At 39.2% G+C, this 19,114-nt stretch overlaps 1 protein-coding gene across 1 annotated transcript in view; it reads left to right on the top strand.

Moving 5' to 3' along the window:
* Positions 1–19,114, top strand: part of PIBF1 (progesterone immunomodulatory binding factor 1) — a 608,261-nt gene that overhangs the window by 415,047 nt on the left and 174,100 nt on the right. The window lies entirely within an intron of this gene.

Genomic DNA, 19,114 nt, shown 5'->3' with positions numbered 1-19,114 from the left:
CACAGATGGGTGGTTGGAGCAGCAATTTGATGCAATGACATCCTAAAGCTTTGTGTACAAAATACCTTCTTAACTAGTTAGTTTAGCATGCCTAAAACATTCATTTAAGAGCATATATTTTCATATACAAACAGCTCTTCTCTTTTACAGTGACACGTACAGTTAAAGAATTTTCATTTTGCAATGTTTGAAGGTTTTCAACAAATATTGGAAAATCAACTATTTTCTTGCATATACATTGTTTGCTTTTAATGTATTGGAAGCTTAGTATGAGTGTTTTTTATTCTGTTTAATATGTTGGCAGTTGTGAGAGCATTTATAATGGTTCTTGGCTATGTAAACCTCTCAGCCTATTGAACAAAGAATGACTGAAAAATGAATAGTAATTCTAGTACCAATCAAAAAGGTATTTCTCTTGTTAAGTGTGTTCAGTCCACGGGTCATCCATTACTTATGGGATATATTCTCCTTCCCAACAGGAAGTTGCAAGAGGATCACCCAAGCAGAGCTGCTATATAGCTCCTCCCCTCACATGTCATATCCAGTCATTCTCTTGCAACCCTCAACAAAGAAGGAGGTCGCGGGAGGAGTTGGAGTTTTTACTTAATTATTCTTCAATCAAAAGTTTGTTATTTTAAATCGCACCGGAGTGTGCTGTTTTTCTATCTCAGGCAGTATTTGGAAGAAGAAACTGCCTGCGTTTTCTATGATCTTAGCAGGCATAACTAAGATCCACTGGCTGTTCTCGACATTCTGAGGAGTGGGGTAACTTCAAAACATGGGAATAGCATGCGGGGTCCTCCGCAAATGAGGTATGTGCAGTACAATATTTTCTGGGAATGGAATTGACTAAGAAAACACTGCTGTTACCCGTATGATGTAAGTACAGCCTTAAATGCAGTAGTAGTGACTGGTATCAGGCTGATAAATGTATGCACAGTAGAGTTATTTTCTAGGGACTAGAATTTGACTGAGAAAATACTGTTAATACTGAAATAATGCTTAAGCCTTATCTGCAGTGGAAGCGACTGGTAGCAGGCTTAGTGATAACTTTGCATGACATTAAAAAGTTTGTTTTCAAAACGTTTACTGGCATGTTATTCGTTTTGTGAGGTACTTTGGTGATAAATCCTTTTGGGCATGAATTTTTTTCCACATGGCTAACGTATATTTCTGCATAGAAACCGTTATATCAGGTCTCCCACTGTTGTAAATGAGCGGGAGGGGCTTTTTTTTTAGTGCCTTGTTGCGCAGTTAAAATTCTAGCACAGTCTTCCTGCTTCTTCCTCCTTGATCCGGGACGTCTCTAGAGAGCTCAGGGGTCTTCAAAATTCGTTTTTGAGGGAGGTAATCAGTCACAGCAGACCTGTGACAGTGTGTTTGACTGTGATAAAAACGTTAAATCTTAATTTGATATCCGTTTTTTTGGGTACTGAGGGGTTAATCATCCTTCTAATTAATACATTTAAAGAAGGGTTGACTATAACTGAATTAGTTCTTTGTTATTCAACTGTGTTTTTAAAAAAAGCGCTGCAGCGTTTTTTATATTGCTTGTAAACTTATTGAAGTAATTTCCAAGCTTGCTAGCTTCATTGCTAGTCTGTTTAAACATGTCTGATACAGAGGAATCTGCTTGTTCATTATGTTTAAAAGCCGATGTGGAGCCCAATAGAAATATGTGTACCAATTGTATTGATATTACTTTGAATAAAAGTCAATCTGTACCGATAAAGAAATTATCACCAGACAACGGGGGGGAAGTTATGCCGTCTAACTCTCCTCACGTGTCAGTACCTGCGTCTCCCGCTCGGGAGATGCGTAAGATTGAGGCGCCAAGTACAGCAAGGCCCTTACAAATCACCTTACATGATATGGCTAATGTTATGAAAGAAGTATTATACAATATGCCCGAGTTAAGAGGCAAGCGCGACAGCTCTGGGTTAAGGACAGAGCGCGCCGATGACACGAGAGCCATGTCTGATACTGCATCACAATTTGCAGAACATGAGGACGGAGAGCTTCATTCTGTGGGTGACGGTTCTGATTCGGGGAGACCGGATTCAGAAATTTTAAATTTAAGCTTGAGAACCTCCGCGTGTTGCTAGGGGAGGTGTTAGCGGCTCTGAATGATTGTGACACGGTGGCAATCCCAGAGAAATTATGTAGGCTGGATAAATACTATGCGGTACCGGTGTGTACTGACGTTTTTCCTATACCAAAGAGGCTTACAGAGATTATTAGCAAGGAGTGGGATAGACCCGGTGTGCCTTTTTCCTCTCCTCCGATATTTTGAAAAATGTTCCCTATAGACGCCACCACACGAGACTTATGGCAGACGGTCCCTAAGGTGGAGGGAGCACTTTCTACTTTAGCCAAGCGTACCACTATCCCGGTGGAGGATAGCTGTGCTTTCTCAGATCCAATGGATAAAAAATTAGAGGGTTACCTTAAGAAAATGTTTGTTCAACAAGGTTTTATATTACAGCCTCTTGCATGCATTGCGCCTGTCACTGCTGCAGCGGCATTCTGGTTTGAGTCTCTGGAAGAGGCGATTCGCACAGCACCATTGGATGAGTCTTTGAGCAAGATTAGAACCCTTAAGCTGGCTAATGCGTTTGTTTCGGATGCTGTAGTGCATTTAACCAAACTTACGGCTAAGAACTCCGGATTCGCCATACAGGCGCGCAGAGCGCTATGGCTTAAATCCTGGTCAGCAGATGTAACTTCTAAGTCTAAACTACTGAACATTCCTTTCAAAGGGCAGACCTTATTCAGGCCCGGATTGAAGGAAATTATTGCTGACATTACTGGAGGTAAGGGCCACACCCTTCCTCAGGACAGGGCCAAATCAAAGGCCAAACAGTCTAATTTTCGTGCCTTTCGTTCTTTCAAGGCAGGAGCAGCATCAACTTCCTCCGCTCCAAAACAGTAAGGAACTACTGCTCGTTACAGACAGGGTTGGAAAGGCAACCAGTCATGGAACAAGGGCAAGCAAGCCAGAAAGCCTACTTCCGCCCCTAAGACAGCATGAAGACAGGGCCCCCTTTCCGGAGACGGATCTAGTGGGGGGCAGACTTTCTCTCTTCGCCCAGGCTTGGGCAAGAGATGTAAAGGATCCCTGGACGTTGGAGATTATATCTCAGGGATACCTTCTGGATTTCAAAACTTCTCCTCCACATGGGAGGTTCCATCTGTCAAGGTTATCAACAAACCTAGTAAAGAAAGAGGCATTTCTACAATGTGTACAAGACCTCTTAGTGATGGGAGTGATCCACCCAGTTCCGCGAACGGAACAGGGGCAAGGGTTTTATTCAAATCTGTTTGTGGTTCCCAAAAAAGAGGGAACCTTCAGACCAATCTTAGACTTAAAGATCTTAAACAAATTCCTAAGGGTTCCATCGTTCAAGATGGAAACCATTCGGACCATCCTACCCATGATCCAAGAGGGTCAATATATGACCACAGTGGACTTAAAGGATGCCTACCTTCACATACCGATTCACAGAGATCATTATCGGTACCTAAGGTTTGCCTTTCTAGACAGGCATTACCAGTTTGTAGCTCTTCCCTTCGGGTTGGCTACGGCCCCGAGAATTTTTACAAAGGTTCTGGGCTCACTTCTGGCGGTACTAAGACCACGAGGCATAGCGGTGGCTCCGTACCTAGACGACATTCTGATACAAGCGTCAAGTTTTCAAAATGCAAAGTCTCATACAGAGATAGTTCTAGCATTTCTGAGGTTGCATGGGTGGAAAGTGAACGTGGAAAAGAGTTCTCTGTTACCACTCACAAGGGTCCCTTTTCTAGGGACTCTTATAGATTCTGTAGAGATGAAGATTTACCTGACGGAGTCCAGGTTATTAAAGATTCTCAATGCTTGCCGTGTCCTTCACTCCATTCCAAGCCCATCAGTAGCTCAGTGCATGGAAGTAATCGGCTTAATGGTCGCGGCAATGGACATAGTGCCATTTGCGCGCCTACATCTCAGACCGCTGCAACTATGCATGCTAAGTCAAAGGAACGGGGATTACTCAGATCTGTCCCCTTTGCTAAATCTGGACCAGAAGACCAGAGATTCTCTTCTCTGGTGGTTATCACGGGTTCATCTGTCCAAAGGAATGACTTTTCACAGACCAGATTGGACGATTGTAACAACAGATGCCAGCCTTCTAGGCTGGGGAGCAGTCTGGAACTCCCTGAAGGCTCAGGGATCGTGGACTCAGGAGGAGAAACTCCTCCCGATAAACATTCTAGAATTAAGAGCAATATTCAATGCTCTTCTAGCTTGGCCTCAGTTAGCAACACTGAGGTTCATCAGATTTCAGTCGGACAACATCACGACTGTGGCTTACATCAATCATCAAGGGGGAACCAGGAGTTCCCTAGCGATGTTGGAAGTCTTGAAGATAATTCGCTGGGCAGAGTCTCACTCTTGCCACCTGTCAGCGATCTACATCCCAGGCGTGGAGAACTGGGAGGCGGATTTTCTAAGTCGCCAGACTTTTCATCCGGGGGAGTGGGAACTACTTTATCCGCTAGTTCACTAAAGGGACAGATTTCTGCTCTGTCTATTCTTTTACACAAGCGTCTGGCAGAGAATCCAGACGTCCAGGCCTTTTGTCAGGCTTTGACTAGAATTAAGCCTGTGTTTAAAACTGTTGCTCCTCCTTGGAGCTTAAACTTGGTTCTTAAAGTTCTTCAGGGTGTTCCGTTTGAACCCCTTCATTCCATTGATATTAAACTTTTATCTTGGAAAGTTCTGTTTTTGATGGCTATTTCCTCGGCTCGAAGAGTCTCTGAGTTATCTGCCTTACATTGCGATTCCCCTTATCTGATCTTTCATTCAGACAAGGTAGTCCTGCGTACTAAACCTGGGTTTTTACCTAAGGTTGTTTCTAACAGGAATATCAATCAAGAGATTGTTGTTCCATCATTATGTCCTAATCCTTCTTCAAAGAAGGAACGTCTTTTGCATAATCTAGACGTGGTCCGTGCCCTGAAGTTCTACTTACAGGCAACTAAAGATTTTCGGCAAACTTCTTCTCTGTTTGTCGTTTACTCTGGACAGAGGAGAGGTCAAAAGGCTTCGGCTACCTCTCTCTCTTTTTTTGGCTTCGTAGCATAATACGTTTAGCCTATGAGACTGCTGGACAGCAACCTCCTGAAAGAATTACAGCTCATTCCACTAGAGCTGTGGCTTCCACCTGGGCCTTTAAGAATGAGGCCTCTGTTGAACAGATTTGCAAGGCTGCAACTTGGTCTTCGCTTCATACTTTTTCCAAATTTTACAAATTTAACACTTTTGCTTCTTCGGAGGCTGTTTTTGGGAGAAAGGTTCTACAGGCAGTGGTTCCTTCTGTTTAATGTTCCTGCCTTGTCCCTCCCATCATCCGTGTACTTTAGCTTTGGTATTGGTATCCCATAAGTAATGGATGACCCGTGGACTGAACACACTTAACAAGAGAAAATTTGTAGTGTGTTCAGTCCACGGCCCGCCCTGTCTTTTTTTGAGGCAGGTTCTAAAAAAATTTTTTGTTTCTCCTTTCTCGTCTTGTTTCGGTCAAATGACTGGATATGACATGTGAGGGGAGGAGCTATATAGCAGCTCTGTTTGGGTGATCCTCTTGCAACTTCCTGTTGGGAAGGAGAATATATCCCATAAGTAATGGATGACCCGTGGACTGAACACACTACAAGAGAAATAAATTTATCAGGTAAGCATAAATTATGTTTTCTTCGTCACCAAATTGACAATATGTCTGGTACTCTTAAGCCAATAAATTACAATCAAGGTTCCCTTGCCATAATAAAAACCTCATTCAGCTATACTGCATTGTTTTTTCCCCACCTCTTTTCAAATCATAAAGGAATATGCCCATACGTTAGTGATGGTTTTGAGTGAAGTTTAAAGGGACAGTAAACTTCATAATTTTTATGCTTTAAAAATAAACACCAGCTTTAGCAATATTAAATTAACATTTGTCTTATTTCATAAAGTTTTTAATTAAATATATAATTGATTGATTTTTTTTTCTAATAATGCAGCCCACCCTCCGCTTCTCCCTACTATTTTATGATTTTTACCTTATGTCTTTTGTGCCTATCAGTGGGGTACCGATCGCGCCATTGATGTCTATATTGAGCGCGTTCCATTATGCTCAGCTCTTTTCCCTAAGTCTACCCACTTTTTTGCTTTTTTCCTCAGCTGTCACTGAAGTAAATATCGGAATGCCGCGTCTGCAAACCCGCTAACTACTTAAGCCTGTGACACACTGCAAGCAATGCGGCGCGAGGCGAAGCAGCTGCTTCGCTCCGCGTCGCATCGCTTCTGAAGTTCAATTATTTAATCTCTGAGCGCTCAGCTACGCGTCCTGACGCAGCAGAGTGCTCAAAGATGAAAAGGCAGGACACACTGAGAGCACACAGCCGCATGTACACGCTGCGCGTCGCTCCACTTGCAGTGTGTCACAGCCTTTATTGATTGCTTGTCTGCGCATGCGTCCTTTTTATACTCTTTTCCTCAGGTGTGAATTTGGCAGCATTTAGCATCCGCTCTGAAGGCTTTCTAATAAGTTTCAAGAGCGCGCTTGGTAGCCTGGTCAGGGGGCGTGTCAGGCTTGAAAAAAAAATGTCATAGAGGGCGGAGTTACAAATATGCGACCAGAAAAATATTTGAATGCATATCGTCTATATCACACTAGTCATTGACAGTCTACACCATATACAAATTATTTTAAATAATAAAACTATAAATTGATCATTTTCAATAACTTGTGTTTACTGACCCTTTAAGGACCAATAAAGAGACATGAAACCCAACATTTTTCTTTCATGATTTAGGTAGAGCATACAACTTTAAAAAACTTTCCAATTTATTTCTTTTATCAAATAAGCTTCAGTCTTTTGGCATAATTTGTTGGAGTAGCAATGCACTACTGGTTTCTAACTGAACACATGAGTGAGCCAATGACAAGAACGCTAATTAAATAATAGGAGTAAATTTGGAAAGTTGATTAAAATTGTATACTTTGTCTGAATCATGATTGTCTATTTATGACTTTACTGTCCCTTTAAGTAAAGTAGATTTGTATAATGAACATATTAATAATAAAGACAACAAAATAACATATTCTAAATTTCAAATGAGCAGTAGATTTTTTATTTTTTTGACAAATTTTAAAATGTCTTCTTAATCGAATCATACAAATAAAGGTTTCATATATATGTATATACAGTAAACTATTGCACATGCTCAGTAGGAGCTGGTGCCTCAGAAATTGTGCAAATAAAAAGACTGCTAAATTTGATGATAGAAGTAAATTGGATATTTATTTTTTTAATTGCATGCTCTATCTGAATCAGGAAACTTGCATTTTGACGTCATTGATAAAAGACAGTTGTTTGTGAGTGTTCAAAACTTTTATACTATTCTATCTTTTGGTTGGTGAGAGCTCCCAAAGATTTCCCAATTGCAGTATATGTGGTAAAATGATCTCTTTATCCAGTATTTATACATTGTATAGGATGATACTACTGTGGACCTTTTGTGTTATTTAAAAAGAAAAAAAAATCAGCTTTGTTTCTTTCATGTAATTGGCAAGAGTGACGTATGGGATATACAATCCTACCAGGAGGATCAAAGTTTCCCAAACCTCAAAATGCCTATAAATACACCCCACACCACACCCACAATTCAGTTTTACAGACTTTGTCTCCTATGGAGGTGGTGAAGTAAGTTTGTGCTTGACGTTTTCTAATTTCTTCTATGATTAGCGCTTCTAAGCATTCTGAAGCCCAATTCCTCTCAGAGTACAGTGTTTGTCAGAGGGATGTGAAGAGAGTATTGCCTATTGATTTTATGGTTTTCCTCGCGGGAAATCTTTTCAAGGGTTCTCTGTTATTGGTCATAGGGCTTTATCTCCTACCTCCCTTTTCAGATCGACGATATACTCTTATATACCATTACCTCTGCTGATAGTTTTCAGTACTGGTTTGGCTATCTGCTATATGTGGATGGGTGTCTTTCGGTAAGTATGTATCATTATTTTAAGACACTCTCAGCTATTGTTTGGCGCTTTATGTATTATTATAAAGTTTTAAATATATGTATTTTACTTATATTTGCCATGAGTCAGGTCTGTGTGTATTTCTCTTTGCAGTCCAGTAGTTTCGTTATGGGAATCATGTTTAGGAAGTTTGTCTTACCTGGGGTATAGTCTCTTTTCAATTTGACTTGTTTTTTCTTGGAAAACCTGCAGGTATATTAGGCTTGCGAGGGCGCAAAATGCTGTTATTTATTGTGTCATTCTTGGCGCAAGAATTTTTTGGGGCGTGAATGTGCGTCTGTCAGGACGCAAGTTCGTCATTTCCTGTGTCTTAGTTGATGCAAGGTTGTTTGGCGCAAAATTGCGTTTGTTATGACGTGAGTTGCGTCATTTCCGGTTTGTTTTGGCGCCAAAAAAATTTCTCAACTTCTTTTTGCATCATGCGTCATTCTTGGCGCCAAAAAAAAATATTTATTTTTTGCCCCACTTTCTATATGCTCCTTGCCTTCTTTATGCTCAGAGGGCTATGCTATTTGCTTCTTTTGTCAATTTTAGCATTTGCATTTTTTCCCATTCCTGAAAATGCTATTTGTGGAAATAATATTTTTTTGTTTAATGTTATTTTTCTTTTTTACATTTTACAAGATGTCTCAATCTGATCCTGTCTTAGAAGTCGCTGTAGGAACCATGCTGCCTGAACACAGTTCTACCAAAGCTAAGTGTATCTTTTGTAAGCTAGTGGAAACTATATCTCCAACTGTAGTATGCAACAGTTGTCATGATAATCTTTTGAATGCAGAAAAGGTTTCTATTAGTGCTAGTACAGTATCTGTTGTTCTTTCAACATCTAAAGTACATGATATCCCTGTTGATATGAAAAATTATATTGCTGATGCAATACAGAAGGCTATGGCTGCTATACCGCCTTCAAATAAACGTAAAATGTCTTTTAAAACTTCTCATATTACTGATGAAATTTGTAATGACCGACAACATACTGATATATCCTCCTCTGATGAGGATCTCTCTGACTCAGAAGATCCTACTTCAGACATTGACACTGATACATCATCTTATCTTTTTAAGATTGAGTATATTCGTTTTTTGTGTACAGAAGTGTTAATAACTTTGGATATTGAGGAGTCTGGTCCTATTGATAATAAATCCAGTAAATGTTTAAATTCTGTTTATAAACCTCCTGTGACTACTAGGTTTTTCCTGTTAAAAGTTCCTAAGGTTGATGGGGCTATTTCTACTCTTGCTAAACGTAATACTATTCCTATGGACGAAAGAACATCTTTTAAGGATCCTTTAGATAGGAAGATTGAATCGTATCTAAGGAAAGCTTATTTGCATTTTGGCTATATGCTTAGACCTGCCATTTCTATGGCTGATGTTGCGGCTGCATCAACTTTTTGGTTGGATAGCTTAGCACAACGAGAAAAAGACTCTGATTTCCATAGCATTGTTCCTTTGCTTTAACATTCTAATCATTTTATCTGTGATGCTATTTTTTATATCATCAAGATTAATGTTAAATCTATGTCTTTGGCTATTTTAGCTAGAAGAGCTTTATGGCTCAAATCATGGAATGCTGACATGGTATCTAAATCTAGGTTACTATCGCTTTCATTCCAGGGTAATAATTTGTTTGGTTCCCAGTTGGATTCTATTTTTTTCACTATTACTGGGGGGGAAGGGAGTTTTTTGCCTCAAGATAAAAAGTCTAAAGGCAAATCTAAAGCTTCTAATCGGTTTTGTTCCTTTCGTCAGAATAAAGAACAGAAAACCATTCCTTCCCCTAAAGACTCTGGCTCCAATTGGAAGCCATCCTCGAGTTGGAATAAATCCAAGCTTTACAAGAAACCAAAGGCAGCCCCCAAGACTGCATGGAGGTGTGGCCCTCGATCCAGTTCTGCTGGTGGGGGGCATATTGAAATTATTTCAAGACATTTGGGCAGGTTCCATTCGGAATCATTGGATTCAGAATATTGTCTCACAGGGGTATCAAATAGGTTTCAGAATAACAAATCATGTGTAAGCTCAGGCTTTTCTGAAGTGTGTTTCGAATCTAGAGCTTTCAGGAGTGATTATAACAGTTCCATTTCTGGAACAGGGTGTGGGTTTTTATTCAAATCTATTCATTTTTTCCGAAGAAGGAAAATTCTTTCAGACCAGTTCTGGATCTGAAGTTTTTAAATCATTTTGTAAGAGTCCCAACTTTCAATATGGTGACTATCAGGACTATTCTGCCTTTTGTTCAGCAAAGTCATTATATGTCCACGATAGACTTACAGGATGTATATCTTCACATTCCGATTCATCCAAACCACTATCGGTTTCTGAGATTCTCTTTTCTAGACAAGCATTGCCAGTTTGTTGCTCTTCCATTTGGCCTAGCAACAGCTCCAAGAATCTTTTCGAAGGTTCTCGGTGCCGCCCTATCTGTAATCAGAGAACAGGGTATTGTGGCGTTTCCTTATTTGGACAATATCTTGGTACTAGCTCAATCTTTTCATTTAGCAGAATCTCACACAAATCAACTTCTGTTGTTTCTTCAAAGACATGGTTGGAGGATCAATTTACCAAAGAGTACCTTGATTCCTCATACAAGGGTTGCCTTTTTAGGTTTCCAGATAGATTCAGTGTCCATGACTCTGTCTCTAACAGACAAGAGACAAATAAAATTGGTTTCTGCCTGTCAAAACCTTCAGTCTCGATCTTTCCCTTCAGTGGCTATGTGCATGGAAGTTTTAGGTCTTATGACTGCAGCATCGGACACGATCCCCTTTGCTCCTTTTCTTATGATACCTCTGCAGCTTTGCATGCTGAATCAATGGTGCAGGGATTATACTCGGATATCACAGTTGATATACTTAAATCCCAACATTCAACTCTCTCTGTCCTGGTGGTTAGTCCATCATCGGATTATTCAAGGGGCCTCTTTTGTTCGTCCTACCTGGACTGTGATTTCAACAGATGCAAGTCTCACAGGTTGCGGAGCTGTCTGGGGGTATCTGACAGCACAAGGAGTTTGGAATCCTCAAGAGGTGAGGTTACCAATCAATATTTTAGAACTCTGTGCTATTTTCAGGGCTCTTCAGGCTTGGCCGCTATTAAAGAGAGAATTATTCATTTGTTTTAAGACAGACAATATCACAACTGTGGCATATGTCAATCATCAAGAGGGGACTCGCAGTCCTTTAGCGATGAAAGAAGTATCTCGGGTACTGTCTTCGGTGGAATCCAAATTCTGTCTAATTTCTGCAATACATATCCCAGGTGTAGACAATTGGGAAGCGGATTATCTCAGCCACCAGTTCTTACATCCAGGGGAGTGGTCTCTCCATCCAGATGTATTTTATCAGATTGTACACGTGGGGTCTTCCCAAAATAGATCTGATGGCATCCCATCTAAACAAGAAGCTTCCCAGGTACCTTTCCAGGTCCAGGGATCCTCAGGTGGAGATGGTGGATGCGTTAGCAGTTCCTTGGTTTTACCAACCTGCTTACATTTTTCCGCCTCTAGTTATCCTTCCAAGGGTGATCTCCAAGATCATAATGGAACAATCACATGTGTTTTTGATAGCACCAGCATGGCCTCACAGGTTTTAGTATGCGGATCTTGTCCGGATGCCCAGTTGCCAACCTTGGCCACTTCCGTTAAGGCCATATCTTCTGTCTCAACGGCCGTTTTTCCATCAGGATCTCAAATCGCTAAATTTGAAGGTATGGAAATTGAATGCTTAGTGCTTAGTCATAGAGGTTTCTCTGACTCAGTGATTAATACTATGCTACAGGCTCATAAGTCTGTTTCAAGGAAGATTTATTATCGGGTTTGGAAAACCTATATTTCATGGTGTTCTTCTCATAAATTTTCTTGGCATTCTTTTAGAATTCCTGGTCTTCTTTGCATACATTTCCTAAATTCTACCGTTTTGATGTATTTGCCTCTGCAGCAGCAGTCTATAGTAGAAAAGTTCTTCAGGCAGCTGTCTGTTTGATTCTTCTGCTTATGATTTAAGTTTTTTTCTTGTAATTTATAAGAAAGACTTATTGTTTTGTGTATTTAATTTTTTCAGCAGAAATAGCTGGTGTTTTTTTATCCCTCCCTTTCTAGCGACTCTTCTGTGATCTCCCACATCTTGGGTATTTCTATCCCATATGTCATTAGCTCATGGACTTTTTAAACTGTTCATCTAGTACAATTTCTTCCAGCTCTTCCTATGTGTCTGCATTTTTGGAATAAGATAGGGTAGGCTGAAACTCTCTAATCTTTTTTTCTAGCAGTTTTTCTGGCAAAGATCAAATCTCAGTATATATATATAGCTGTGACTTTTTTTTTTGTGGAAGGAATCCTTTTCAAAGGTACAGAGTATACAGTAGGTGGTGTCTTGCCAAACATCCAAGGTTATTAACCTTTCCATTATATATTTAGTGCCATCAAACTGTGCTCATTTACTGTAAATTATTTTAGACAGACATGTGGCCTGAGTATTTTCGGCTAGAACCAGAGATTTCCAAGACCATGTGGTCTTGGTAATTGGTCATGGATGTCAAGCACATCTGGATTCCTTGTGCAAAGGATTGCATGAGGGAGTTTGGTTTAATATCAGACTATTTAGCTGTAATTCCTCTAGCATAACTTCACATGAGACTTGAATTTTATTAGATTTTCTCAGATAAATAATCAGGTGAGGGTTGGCACGGTGTAGGTCCTCCAAGGAAAGGAGTTTTCTGCAGCCTCTTTTGTATGAGCTCAAGGCCCGTTAAAATGGTGTCGTTTTGGAGTCCCCCCTTCCTTTAAATATTTGAGAGGCCACACCAGTGTTTCTGGGAAATCCTTTAGTATAAGTTTCATTTTTGTATTCAATCAGTTGCATATATAAATTAACTTATAAGCATTATGGGTAGCTTTAAGTGTATTTAGATGGGTAATAGTCCATCTCAAGGTGATTTCTTACAATCGCATTTCAGTTCATTTAAACAATAGCAAATTTTCTGAGATTCATCCTAGGGTGTCATCTCTCCACAGTGATGTTTTTTTTTTAATATCCCAGAAACAAGGGAAACTGCAAGGTTTGCGAGTATTTTTCCTGCAATATAGATTTTTTTATAGTTGCTAATTAATCTATGTCCACTAAAATATTTAAAATATTGCCTGGATCTGCCTGGCTTTTAAGAGTTTGCGTAGAGCAGAAACAGGACAAGCCCTGCTTCTGTACACTTGTCAAAGAGACCAGACTAAAAGGAATTAGAAGCCTTTCACAAGAGAGCATATTTATTTCTTAAAGCTGGTGAGAGTCCACAAGCCATTACTCCTGGGAATTCCACTCCTGGCCTCTAGGAGGATGCAAATATTCCCAAAACTCCAAGAGCCCTTAAAAACCCTCCCACCTCACTGGTAAACTAGTCTTATCTTTGCCTTCGCAGGAGGAAGTTGAAGAATTAAGGTGCTCCAGAGGTTCTCTGAGAGGGGTTCTCAGAATGATTTAAGGCCCATTTTTCTTAGAGTATTGAGTAGTGACACAATTACACCCAGTGGGAGTTAGTCACACACCTACCACAGGTGTCACAGAGAGTGTCCCTTAGCCTCCTCCTGTTGGATCGTTGTTATACTCCACACATTCAGATCCTCTGCTGTCATATGTACAGCACTGGACTGGCTATCTACTGGAAACAGTTTTCTTCTGCAGATGAAAAGTCTGGTAGAGTGGGTGCTTGTCGGATAAGTAATAAATGTATTCGTTTTTGGCACTCACATAGCCTATTGGCTATTAGTAGGTACATTTTATTTTTTATTTTTTTTTCTATTTTATTGTAGAACGCCTCAGGTTTTATTTTAGTGCACTTGCTTTTTCAGCGCACTCTCTTTGTATAATCTTTTTCAGTTGCCCTTTTCATCCTTTGCACACGTCAGCTTGTTTTGTGTACAGCATTGTTATTGTTTTTGCACGTCGGTCTTGTTTGCATGTGCCAGCGGCTGATAGCGTGGGTATAGCAGCTGCCTCAGGGTGCATTGTCTTTGTTGTTGTTGTGTGTCAAATTTTTAGCAGCCATTGTTTTTTGTCTCTACAAAGGCTTCTGTTGATGTTATTGTGCTCTGATTATTGGATCTTTTAGTTTGGTGTACATACTTCTTTTCCCCTCCACACTGCTAAGCAGTGTCGGGTTAACGCACCTCGATTTACGCTTTGTGAGCTATTTTTTTATTCCTTTCTTGCCAAGCTATCTAGTTGCGGCTTAGTGCTCAGCTGTTTGCTTGCCTGTCTTGGCCTATGGATAGGGTACATTTTTCACTACTTGCAAGAGCTGTACTATTTTGAATGTAATTACTGTAAGGCCCTCTGTTTATATATTATTACTTTTTACATTTTTGCTGTCTAAATCCTTGATTGATTGATTTTTTGCCTACCAAATTAATCTATTGTTTTTCATGTGGTTCATAGTTAGTTTTTTATGCGTGATGGAGCATACTGAGAGTGTCCTCACTACTTTAAATGTTGGCTGAACACTTTCCTACCAATTTTAAGTGTGTTTTTTGCAATCTTGTTTACGTAACACCCCTGCTGAGCTTTTCTTTTCTTGTATGGATCATTTATTTTGTAAAATAATGATGGTCCACAGTACTCCATAACATATGGGATATATTTCCCACCACTAAGAGGAGGTCAAGAACCAATATCAGAGCTTAAAATCCCTCCCATCTCTCTCTTAGTTTTGTTCTTGGCCTCGTACGAGTTGGCTGAGAATAGAGGTGTTTCCAGCTACTTGCTTATGGATTTAAATTTGGGAGCTCAGACCAATGTGAGACCCATAATCCCTGGGAATTATTATTTACAAAGAAGACAGAAGAGAAACTTCACAGCAGCTGAAGGATACAGGGACATAGGAATACCCTGTTATGTGAACAGTATTTCCCTACGGAACTTCAGCCATAACTACCCTCACGCATCACAAAGACTCATCTTTAGCCTCCGCCTAAGGGACACAGGTATTTCCTACTATAATCATCTGTGGTACCCAATACCAGAAGGTATTTGTAGGTACTCTGACAAAGGTACAGCATAGTGTGTTTCACCCCCCTGTTTCCCGGCTGTTAGCTGCTTACAACTGCGTCAGGTGCCAGGGATGAAGAGCAAAGTAACAAATGCATTTCGGCTCTAAACAGGCCTTTCTCAATGTACAAATAGACAAACTGAGGTTTTAATTACTGTTCTTCTTATACCCCTGGGTCCTGGCATTTGGTCACGCCCCCTCATGGCATCAGATTGGCATTCGTCAATCATCATACTGGGGGGCGTGGTTAATATCGCCGGGATCAAACGGCAGATACAATACACTGTGATCCACATGTAATGAATGGGGATACTGTATCTTATATGTAACAGTTCTGCAAAAAACGCATTGATACTGATATAATGTTGCTCAATTAAAGGGACAGTAAACACTAAACATGTTATTGTTTAAAAAGATAGATAATCCCTTTATTTACCACTCCCTAGTTTTGCATAATTGACACTGTTATAGAAATATACAATACAGATTGCCTCCTTATCTCAGATCTTTTGACCGGCTTGCATTTCAGGCAATTAGTGCTGACTCTCAAATAACTTCACGAGCATGAGCACAATGTTATTTATATGAAACACATGAACTAACGCCCTCTAGCTGTGAAAAACTGTCAAATGCATTCAGATAGCCTTCAAGGGCTTAGAAATTAGCATATGAGCCTACCTAGGTTTAGCTTTCCACTAAGAATACCAAGAGAACAAAGCAAATTTGATGATAAAAGTAAATTTTATAGTTGTTTAAAATTACATGCCCTATCTGAATCATGAAAGTTTAATTTGGACTTACTTATCCTTTAAGTGGGAATAATATATCTTCTAAATAACTAATCCTTTGATTGTTAAAAATAGGACTAAGGCTGGAAATCATTACAGCACTGCAATGCACATATTTAACCAATGCTACAACCGGTCCAAACTAATGTGACCCTGTATTTCTTCCATACCTTTTACGGCTTAATCATGTACTAATCTAGAGCTTATATTCATCCACTGCCTGTTCATCAGCAGTGTTTAATGTATCATATATACAATCATTGTTGGAAAAATATTCTTTGAGTAACATTTTTCTAGTAAATAAGTGGACATCCTTAAAGGGACAGTACACTGTAAAACTATTTTTATATTAATGTATTTTTCAATGACTTGTTATACCAGCTGCAGAATATAAAATGTATGTGAAATTGCATTTCCAGGTTTATTTGTGTATATCAAGTAGCTGGTTGTGTGCTTTTAACCCACAGCCTATTACAAGGGGTTGAGCTTCAGGTAATATCATATCTCATTATGTTATCACTTTGTACACACACTTGCTTCCTTATCTTATATTTGTCTGGAAAACTAAAGCACAATACATAGAGAGAACAATAGAAAATTATCATTTTATTACTTAACTATCCTGCACCCCACTGTGAGTTTCATTTCTTCGGCTGGCTGTGTTTACTGTTCAATAGCTGAGACTCCAGTATCAAAACTTTCAGTTTAGGTTGGGAAAAACCACAAGCTAAATCAACTATTTCAAAGGGCAAAATATGGGTAAATGAGTTACTTGTAAACCATTTAATACACTCCAGCAGGTAAAATGGATCATTGGGAACAATTTTAATGGGAGAAAATTTTTGGGTGAACCCTTTAATAGGCCTTAAATTTGTCTATATTGGTAGTAGGGACAAATGACTAGAAGGACTGAAATTCGTGTGTCTGAAAGTGTTTTATCAGAAAGATTAATAATATTTAAATCAGAATTTACTATTTTTTTCTTGTTCAGGGATTTCTGATGGAACCTCAACTCTCTCCTTGTGCGTTGACTTTTTCCTCCCCTTCTTGTTCTTCTCCTCCTAAAGGGACACTGGAGCTATTTGAGTGGGGTTTAATCCTATTTTTTAAAATAGATTTAGGCCTTTTACCATTATCCAATATCAATTATTGTTGTATTATAATGTGGGTTATATATCCCGCAGGGTCTAACATGATATAATAATTTGAGGGATTTCTTATGTAAGCTCTAGATTGCTACACTTAAACTTTGGAATTATGATCTTTAATAGTTAACCCCTTGTTTTAGTAAGAAGGATTCCCCGGCAGCTCTGGGGAAATACAGTATTTATGGCACTTTTTATCATATAGGTGCCTGGCCTCTATTGATTGACTGCTTAATCAACAGAGCAGACTCTGGTTAGGCAGGGGAGCATGTTTTTATGAGAGAGAAGTATTTATTATGCTTGGTGCAAATTTTATAATTTTATTACACTCTAAATGGCTTTGAATCTTTCTCTGAGGTACTGACTTTTCTCCCAGTGGTTGCCCCACATCCTCAGCTTCCTATTCTCTCAGGAGCTGTTACTAGACAGAAAAACAGCTCAGCTCAGGAAATTATAGGGAGTTACTTGGGCTAGAGTCTGGTGCCTGGGAGCATATAATGCAATTTCAAAATAAAAGTGTCAAATTAGTTAAGCTTAGTGTAGATTTTTCTCTACCAATTGTATTGTTTATGTGTCTGTGTTTATACATACTTACACACTATGAAACAAAATGTTAGCACATTAGAGGAATCATTTACTGATAACCATCCCTGTACATATATTACATGTGGTTTACAATCTTGTTCCAATATGTCAGGTCAATACACTCTGTGAAAGTTATTTACCTCAAATTGAGCATTTAATTCAGCCAAAGCCTTTTTTTACTTCCTCTAAGGAATTATGTACTGTCTATGTTGCTCAGGACCTACTCACTTACCCTGAGTATAAGAATAGCTAGCAAGGCTATGGCACCACATTTTGTGGCTGTTATTGAGTTTTATACTGAGTTTTATACTCTTATTAAACTCTCTGCTGATAACCTAAGGTTTCAGATTTGATAGCATCATCTATGCAGGTGTTTTTTGCAAAAACCTTTAGGCAGCTGTACACCTCAACACAGTGTACCCAATATGTGCAATTATATGTTGTACAGAACATAATGACATATGATACCATTATCATTTATTATAACTATCTTTATAAGTCAATAAAGCATTGTATTCTCATCATTTCCAGGGGATGTAAACAGATAGTGGGTTTTTTGTTTTGTTTTTTGTTTTTTTAATGTCGCTCTGCATTTTATATACTGTTGTACATTTTATGCTCTTTGGAATATGTATGGTTATGTACACTATTATTATATTGCAAATCTCTAGAAGCTGTTTATGTTTATTGCATGTTCAGCAGCACACATAATGATTTTTACATAGGCAGAAGTTCTGTCTCTTTAAATATGCAAGCCATTATATGTTCTATGCTATTAGTGTACACAATAATATAATATATGCTCCTCTAGTTATATACCTAGTTATATACCTTTCATGCATATTACTCTACATGTTTAATTCCAAATGCAGTCGTTCAGGATTTAGCTGTGGAGATCCTTTAGAGATAAAATCTATTGGTATCTTTTACCATATCTCTTTTACCTATGTTATGTTGTTATGTGTAGTTTATATCTATGCACAAAGGTTCTATCATGCAGATACTGAACATTGATCATGAATATTTCCATTAACAGTGGAGATCCATTAGAGATAAGATCTATTGGGTATCCCTTTTATACTCTTTTATACCCATTGTGTGGGTTACGTTTATCATGCAGGTACTTAACATTAATCGTGAATATTTTAATTAACTATCGGCCAGATTACAAGTTTTGCGGTAAGAGGGGTGCATTGCTAACTTGCACTTTATTCTTACCGCTCACTTTCCTACTGCGTTAAAAGGCAAGAAGTGAGCGTAGAGCAAAATTGAGCTCCATACCGCACTCCAATACCAGCGCTGCTTAAGTCAGCGGTGAGCTGGTTGTACGTGCTTGTGCACAATTTCCCCATAGACATCAATGGGGAGAGCCGGCTGAGAAAAAGACTAACACCTGCAAAAAAACAGCGTTTAGCTCAGTAACGCAGCCCCATTGATTCCTATAGATAAACTAAATTTATGTTTACACCTAACACCCTAACATGAACCCCGA

The sequence above is a fragment of the Bombina bombina genome, chromosome 3 (assembly GCF_027579735.1).
Source record: "Bombina bombina isolate aBomBom1 chromosome 3, aBomBom1.pri, whole genome shotgun sequence".
Taxonomy (NCBI): Eukaryota; Metazoa; Chordata; class Amphibia; order Anura; family Bombinatoridae; genus Bombina; species Bombina bombina.
The sequence above is the reverse complement of the archived record's forward strand: the minus strand, read 5'-3'. Positions and strand labels throughout refer to the sequence as shown.